Below are 9103 nucleotides of genomic sequence, written 5' to 3'. Positions count from 1 at the left end.
ATAAGAAATGTATATGAGGAGAATTTTAAATACGTGTATGTAAGAAAATATTGTATGTATAATTTTCTATTCTGCAAATAAAACAAATAAAAACCAGACAACCCCTTTAAGTGACTTGTATAATAGCATCCTAACTCCATCAGGCTTTTTTTTTTTAATGAAAATCATTTCTATGTCTATGTCCATGGCCCCGATAGTGAGTCAGCAGGTGCTCATGTAATAAAAGTTACGTATGAGGATCTCCTGCCCTTTTCTTTATCTCTACATATCATAAATGTGGTAGGCGGTGTCATTAAGAGAGACTGATTATCTATTTTCTTGTTTTCTCTCTCGACCCTTAAATGTCACGGACAAGATGCACGTTTAGTAATTGAGAAGTAGTTCTAGACTTATACACATCAATCAACATATAAAATGCACCCAATTCAAAATCATTACTGAAATAAGTTAAAAACAAGTTATGTATACCCACCCAGTAAAAAATACTTGTTAACTAGAAGTTTGCATTACTGTGTTAATCAAGCATAAACCAGAGTTAATGTTCAACAAGTAAACTTGCACTAGCGATGTAACAGAACATTTACCTTGTATACAGACAAAATGGCACGGAGATTATAAAAATGTAAGACTTGTATAGTAGAATGAACAGTACTGCTAAAAGTTTGATAAAAGATAGTGGGTACAGCTGAAAATAACCAGACAGCAGATAGAGATGTAATGGCGACAATATAGCAATAACAACATCTGCGTACACCAGTGGAAGGGTGACGTGAATGAACAGGTTAGAGGGAGGTGCAAAAATAGCTGGGTATAATTTCCATTAGCATCATTATGTAAACACCCATGAGAGTAGGTCCTGGGCAAAGGACAGAAGGAGTGGTTCCTGCAAGAAACTAAGGTCAGAAGGTTGCTCGTAACATTAAAGCGCTTGAGTCTTAACCCACCATAGCGGTATTAATTAAGCCACTTATTCAGTCAATACGCTGTAGTGAATGGATTTCTGACTACAGGAAGCGGATTTCAGAACCAACGCAGGGAGGTATCAGGTATGTAGTTTCAGAATTTGTATTGTTATGTGGGTTAAATAGAATGTATCAAACCATTTGGTTATTGTTAATGCCATTAATCCCTTACACTCCTAAGCCCGCCAGATGTGGGGTCACAGAAAGAAAAACGTTGACAAGAACTGAACATTCTGGTCTTGAACTCTGGAATCTGCAGTATTGACCGCTTTGCCTCAGAGAGCCTTGCTTATTCTAGCCATGTGTTTACTGAACTTGTTGATTAGTTAGTGATTGCCTCTACTAGGTGGCTATCAATATTTGCTGTCCTATATTTATCCACAGCTTTTTATTTTTTTATGTCTAATTATTCTGTCTATAAAGTAATCCAGCCTCCCTGTTCTGTAACCACTTTTGCTCTCCTCTGTACCGAACTTTGTATAAGTTTGTTTACGGTCTTCCGCTCCTGTGTACTAAACTCTGCATATATATGACCACGACTTATCCCTATTTCCATTGTACACCTTCACCTGCAGCCTTACTGACATTAGGGGAATATCTTGGGGACTGCGACCTAGGAATCCCTTTGCAGCAAAGTCCTTACCCTCTTGCAGGGGGTCACGGTGAAGACCAGGCTATTCCTTCGAATATGCACCCCAGGGTAGCCTGCGCCAACCCAATTGAGGCTATCTCTCATTCGAGCTTGCTGCATAACTCCTTGAAGTGCAAATCCTAATGTGTATGAACTCTGTATTACCCTGTCTGTTATTGTGAACTGTGTCATTGCCTTGCTTATTGGATTCCAGACCCGAGCCCCAGCATTGTTACATTATGTTACCTCTGGGCTAACTGGTCCCTATGGGGCAATCCGCTGCTGGTTAAACTCATGAATATTCAGGGCAGTGGCGTAACTACGGCTGTAGAGGCTGCTATAGGCCCCCCCCCCCATGGCCCAAGGCTCCGCTAGCAGCCGCTATGGCTGCTATAGCGCGACGCCACTGAAGCGGTTGTTCCTACAAAAGACATGCATCCACTATCCACAGGATACGGGATACATGTGTGATCACTGGGACGTACGGCGATAAGGAGAACGGGGGACAGAAAGTCCCCCGAAGTTCTCCATGACAAACCTCGGACTTCCAGGTTCTGTCGGCAGCTCCATAGAAATGAATTGTGCACCAGTCGTGCTTGTGCGCATGCGTGACCAGCGCTCCTTTCATTTTTATTTAACTGCGCAGACCCCCGGAAGTCTGAGGTTTGTCATGGAGAACTTCGGGGGACTTTCGGTCCCCCGTTCTCCTTATTGCTGCCAGTTATCACGCATGTATCCCCTATCCACAGGATAGGGGATACATCTCTTTTGTAGGACAAACTATAGGCCGTTTTTTTTGGGGGGGTATGGGGGCTGTATGGCTTTACCTGCAGGCGGGGTTTAGGGCTGTATGGCCTTATCTACAGGGGGGCTGTATGGCGTTATCTACAGGGGGAGGGCTGTATGGCATTATCAACAGGGGGCTGTATGGCATTTTCTACAGGTGGCTGTATGACGTTATCTACAGGGGGCTGTATGGCCTTATCTACAGGGGACTGTGTATAGCGCTATCTATGGGGGGCTGTATGGTGCTATCTACAGCGGGGCTGTATGGCGTTATCAACAGGGGCTCTGTATGGCATTATCTACAGGGGGCTGTATGGCGTTATCTACAGGGGGCTGTATGGCGTTATCTACAGAGGGAGGGCTGTATGGCGTTATCTACAGAGGGAGGGCTGTATGGCATTATCTACAGGGGGGCTGTATGGCATTATCTACAGGGGAGGGCTGTATGGCATTAGCTACAGAGAGCTATATGGCGTTATCTACAGGGGGCTGTATGCCGTTATCTACAGAGTGGGCTTTATGGCGTTATCTACAAGGGGAGGGCTGTATGGCATTATCTACAGGGGGAGGGCTGTATGGCATTATCTAAAGGGGGACTGTATGGCGTTATCTACGGGGGGCTGTATGGCGTTATCTACAGGGGGGCTGTGGCATTATCTACAGGGGGGCTATATGGCATTAGCTACAAGGGGAGGGCTGTATGGCATTATCTACAGGGGGCTGTATGGCGTTATCTACAGGGGAGGGCTGTATGGCGCTATCTACAGGGGGCTGTATGGCGTTATCTACAGGGGGGCTGTATGGCCTTATCTACAGGGGAGGGCTGTAAGGAGTTATCTACAGGGGAGGGCTGTATGGCGTTATCTACAAGGGAGGGCTGTATGGCGTTATCTACAGGGGGAGGGCTGTATGGCATTATCTACAGGAGGGCTGTATGGCGTTATCTATAGGGGAAGGCTGTAAGGAATTATCTACAGGGGGGCTGTATGGTTTTATCTACAGGGGGCTGTATGACATTATCTAGAGAGGGGCTGTATGGCGTTATCTACAGGGGGGCTGGAAGGCGTTATCTATAGGGGGCGCTGTGTAGCGGAATCTATAGGGAGGCACTATGTACAAGGGGGGTTGTGTGATACCCAGGGGAGGGGGGCCCCAGTCAAAAGTTTGCTATGGTGCCCAGTCATTCCTATTTACGCCCCTGATTCAGGGATAGGAATTTTGGTACAGCATATTGCATTTGAATGGTGGTGATATGTGGTTATCCTCTGAAACCTACAGGTTTTTTCAGTTAAGGCACGTCCTGCATGCGCAATGCGCAGACTATTCTTAAGTGCTCCTCCAAGATTGTCGTCTTGTGACAGCGTTTACCTGCCCATCACCTGTCATCAGTGTGCCTCAAATGTATAAATTGCTCTTATCCCAATTTCAGAAATTGCATTCCCCCTTCTTCTCGTCATAAATTTGCACAATGTATTATATTCCTGGCAAGATAGACATGGCAATATGTTAAACTCCCATGTGTTGTGTCTCATGTAGGTACCAGCAAGCTAACTCAGCTCTACATCACCCACGAGGCTTATCTTACCCCATTGAGATTGCACAGAGTAGTGGTGATACCCTCTTCTCGGTACTACAGATGTACCTCTGAGGGAGCCTTTGTAAAATATAAAGAGCTTAATAAAATCTGTAAAAAGGTAATAAAATCAGCAAACATACAAAATGAAAGGCAGGTGGCCAAGGATAGTAATACAAATCCCCAAAAATTATTCAAGTATGTAAATGCAAAAAAAGCCAAGGTCTGAACATGTAGGACCCCTAGATAGTGGTAATGGGGAGTTGGCCACAGGGGATCAAGAGAAGGCAGAGTTACTAAATGGGTTCTTCAGCTCTGTATATACAACAGAAGAAAGAGCAGCTGATGTAGCTGGTGCCAGTGCTGTTAATATATCAGTTGATATATTGAATTGGATGAATGTAGATATGGTGCAAGCTAAATTAAATTAAATAAACGTACACAAGGCCCCGGGACCAGATGGGTTACACCCTAGAGTTCTTAAGGAACTTAGTTCAGTTATTTCTGTCCCCCTCTTCATAATATTTAGAGATTCTCTAGTGACTGGTATAGTGCCAAGGGACTGGCGCAGGGCAAATGTGGTGCCTATTTGCAAAAAGGGCTCTAGGTCTTCCCCGGGTAAATATAGACCAGTAAGCTTAACATCCATTGTGGGGAAAAAGTTTGAGGGGCTATTGAGGGACTATATTCCCCAATTATGTGATAATAAATAGTATTATAAGTGACAGCCAGCACGGTTTTACTAAGGACAGAAGCTGTCAAACCAACCTGATTTGTTTTTATGAAGAGGTGAGTAGAAGCCTAGACAGAGAGGCCGCTGTGGATATAGTGTTTTTGGACTTTGCAAAGGCATGTGACACTGTCCCTCATAGACGTCTAATGGGTAAATTAAGGACTATAGGTTAAGAAAGTATAGTTTGTAATTGGATTGAAAATTGGCTCAAGGATCGTATCCAGAGAGTTGTGGTAAATGATTCCTACTCTGAATGGTCCCCGGTTATAAGTGGTGTACCACAGGGTTCAGTGCTGGGAACACTATTATTCAACTTATTTATTAATGATATAGAGGATGGGATTAATAGCACTATTTCTATTTTTGCAGATGACACCAAGCTATGTAATATAGTTCAGACTATGGAAGATGTTCGTGAATTGCAAACGGATTTAAACAAACTGAGTGTTTGGGCGTCCACTCGGCAAATTACGTTTACGGTAGATAAATGTAAAGTTATGTACCTGGGTACGAACAACCTGCATGCATCATATGTCCTAGGGGGAGCTACACTGGGGGAGTCACTTGTTGAGAAGGATCTGGGTGTACTTGTAAATCATAAACTAAATAACAGCATGCAATGTCAATCAGCAGCTTCAAGGGCCAGCAAGATATTGTCGTGTATTAAAAGAGGCATGGACTCACGGGACAGGGATGTAATATTACCACTTTACAAAGCATTAGTGAGGCCTCATCTAGAATATGCAGTTCAGTTCTGGGCTCAAGTTCATAGAAAGGATGCCCTGGAGTTAGAAAAAATACAAAGAAGAGCAATGAAGCTAATAAGGGGCATGTAGAATCTAAGTTATGAGGAAAGATTAAAAGAAATAAACCTATTTAGCCTTCAAAAAAGACGACTAAGTGGGGACATGATTAACTTATATAAATATATGAATGGCAGATACAAAAATTATGGTGAAATCCTGTTTGTCACGTTGGGTTCGTGGACATGGCATACGTGGGTATGGCAGCTGGCCAACAGGGTGCAGGTCACAGTTCACAGTTCATATAAGGTACCTGTGGCAGCTCGGACAGTAGCAAGGCAGGCTCGGATGGGACTAGGAAGCAGGTAGATGTCAGGCATGGAGCAGCAGGATAGGCGTAGGCACAGCACCGCACGGCTACAGCACAACACGGCACTGGAACAGGATAGCACGGGATACACGATGCAGGATCCAGGAACATGAACACTGGAACTGGAAAACACTAGGAGGCCATTTGCAAGACAAACTAGGATACGACAAACAACGCTCAGGCATGGAAGCATGGGGCTGGGACCTTCTTATTGCCCAGAGTGCTCTGGGAGCAATCAGCTCAATTACCCACATGCGTGCGCTTTGGCTTATCCAGTCTGGACTGAGCTCGCGAGCGCACCCTGGTGGTCACTGCGACACAGGACGGCCGCATGTGTAGACATCTCTGGAGAGAAGGGCGTCGACTGGATGGAAGGAGTTCGTTGTCAGCGACCATTGACTTTACACTGTTCCATGTAAAACCCCCTCAAAAAACAAGAGGGCACTCCCTCCGTCTGGAAAAAGAAAGGTTCAACCTGTAGCGGCGACAAGCCTTTTTTACTGTGAGAATGGTGAATTTATGGAATAGTCTACCGCAGGAGCTGGTCACAGCAGGGACTGTAGATGGCTTTAAAAAAGGCTTAGATAATTTCCTAGAACAAAAAAATCTTAGCTCCTATGTGTAGAAATTTTTTACTTCCCCTTTCCCATCCCTTGGTTGAACTTGATGGACATGTGTCTTTTTTCAACCGTACAAACTATGTAACTATGTAACCTTTTTCATCTGCTATGGCTATGTCCCCCAGTTGCCTCCTTTTGGGGAGAAGCGCTAAGCCTTTTTGCATCTTCTTTCACCCTAGACACTAAGCTGTGCCTCTTTGGGTGCTTAGATGAAGATATCGTCCCGCCACCAAAAAAATATTTCTACAAGAGTCACTTTTCATGGCTTGTAAAACCATAGGCTCACATTGGATTGCCAACTCTTCTCCTACCTGTGCTTGGTAGGTGTAATTCATCACATTTTCCTTGCCCTCTGTCATGCCCATCGCCGTGGGCCGTCAGGCTCACTCAGGAGACGCCAGGGCTCACTTCCGCTTACCTTGGCCGGGTCCCGTAGGATGCATGCACGCGCTCATGCCCGCTCTTAAAGGGCCTGCGCGCACCTGAGTTAAAGTCAAAATTAGCCCATGAGCATCCTGGACTATAAGAGGGGCCCAGCCCCTTCCTGCCTTACCTGAGCGTTGTTGTCTTGCCTTTAGTTCGCCTAAGCAAATGGTCTCCTAGTATTTCCCAGTTCCCAGTGTTTCCCGTTCCTGCTACCTGTAACCTGTATCCCGTGCTATCCTGGTCAAGTGCAGTGTTGAGCTGAAGTCATGCTGTGCTGTATACCACGCCTGGTGCCTACCTGCTGCCTAGTCCCAGCCGAGCCTGTCTTACTACTGTCCGAGCTACCACACTTACACTATACGAACTATAGACTGTGACCTGTGTCCTGTTGGCCAGCTGCCATACCGTCAAGGCGGTACGGCCCAGTGGGTCTATGTACCCAACGTGACACCCTGTTTCCGATTTATTTATTTTTTAACTGTTTATTTTTCCTGAACATTTAAAAAAAACAGATTCCATATATATATATATATACATATATATATATATATATATATATATATATATATATATATATATATATTAATGCAATATAAATTGTATGGACTGATCTTCTCCTAATTTTACCAATCACTTACTTTTGTTGGTAAGCAGAATATCTGAACTTAGTAGAGACGTAAATGGACAATGCAAATCTGTAACTTGGCCCCCTGTATTATCCCATGTTATTTATAGTAGTCGTCTCCTCTTATAGGTAAAGGACTTTTTGGATCCTTCATAGCTGTGGTGCATCTGCAATCTCTTCACCTCCTATACTTACATCCCTGGTACTAAGTAAAAATGAAGATTACATGTTACAGATGGATTTGCTTAGATCAGTGGTTCCCAAACTTTCTGAGGTCGGGACCCACTTATGGTCGAGACTATTGTTTGGGACCCCCCACTACCTAACTTAGCCCCATTTCAGCTGATGTCAACACAATTCATAGCTAGATGCTGGTATTTAGCTCCATTCCAAAAATAAATCCCTGCAACATCTAAAACAATGATAATTGTGCGTGCAAGGGTGGGTACGTGATCAAAGTATCCTGCTGCTGAGCCTTGCTGGGCCCCGACTATGACATGACCGTTGATCGTGGGTCAAGTGACCCGACTCGTCTATCAGTGGCCCTAATAGGTGTAGCTAGGGGTTTAGCACAGGGGAGGTGAAATACATCTGAGTGGGCCCCAACCCAGTGGGCCCCCCACACGGTATAATGCCCTTATATTTGCACCACACAGGATAATTCCCCTAAAGCTTCCCTCAAACAGGATGATGCTCTTATGGTTGCCCCCACACAGTATAATGCCACTATAGCTGCCCCAACACAGTATAATGCTTCTATAGTGCCTCCCTACACAGTATAATGCTCCCAAAACTGCCTCACACACAGAATAATGCCCCCATAGCTACCCCCACATAGTATAATGACCCCTTAGAGCTCACCACCGTTTAATGCCCCTATAGCTGCCCCACACAGTGTAACGCCCCTATAATACCTTTACCAAACAGTATTATGCCCCTAAAGCTGCCCCCTTACAGAATAGTGCCCACATAGCTGCCCCCGCACAGTATAATGACCCCTCAGTGTCCCCACACAGTATAATGTCCCGATAGCTGCCCCCATACAGTATGATGCCCCCCAGAGTTGTTCCCACACAATATAATGCCCGCATAGCTGCCCCATGAAAGCATATTTCCATATAGTAGCCCCCCATATCCAGTGTAATGCCCTCATAGTGCCTAACAAAAAAATAATTACTCACCTGTCCCTGTTCCCTCAACAACTGGAGGAGATACCTCTGCTCCTTTGGTCTGTGCAGTGTGTGGCTGAGAACAAACAAGCGTGATGACGGTACTACATTTCGCCTCTCTGCGCCAAGCCCCTCACTGGCCGAGCCGCTCAGCTGGCATTACATAGTGAATGCTGGAGCAAGTAGCATCAGCTCCCTGCTCCAGCATTGGATTCAAATGTATCTGTTCTCTGAGGACACAGATACTGTTTAAACGGGATGGCTGGAGAGCCAGCCCTGTGGGCCGGGAGCCATCAATCAGTGGCTTGCGACCACCTGGAGGTCTTCACACGATCCCCCAGAGGGTCGCATCCCACGTTTTGGGAAACACTGGCTAATATCATAGCTTGACAATTATGACCTGTACCCATGAGCATGTAGTGACATATTCAAAATTATTAAAAATACACAAGAGGCAGAACAGTC

At 45.1% G+C, this 9103-nt stretch overlaps 1 protein-coding gene across 6 annotated transcripts in view; it reads left to right on the top strand.

Moving 5' to 3' along the window:
* Positions 1 to 878: 878 nt before the first annotated feature.
* EPS8L3 (EPS8 signaling adaptor L3) overlaps positions 879 to 9103 on the top strand; it is a 169343-nt gene continuing 161118 nt past the window's right edge. For 2 of the 6 annotated variants that reach the window (XM_075853658.1, XM_075853655.1), the window contains exon 1: positions 879 to 1046. The gene's annotated coding sequence lies outside the window, so the exon portion shown is untranslated. The remainder of the gene's footprint in view (positions 1047 to 9103) is intronic. The other 4 variants (XM_075853657.1, XM_075853653.1, XM_075853652.1 and 1 more) reach the window with 3 other exon arrangements.

The sequence above is a fragment of the Rhinoderma darwinii genome, chromosome 2 (genome assembly GCF_050947455.1).
Source record: "Rhinoderma darwinii isolate aRhiDar2 chromosome 2, aRhiDar2.hap1, whole genome shotgun sequence".
Classification (NCBI taxonomy): Eukaryota; Metazoa; Chordata; class Amphibia; order Anura; family Rhinodermatidae; genus Rhinoderma; species Rhinoderma darwinii.
Note: the sequence above shows the minus strand (reverse complement) of the source record. Positions and strands in the feature narration are given on the sequence as shown.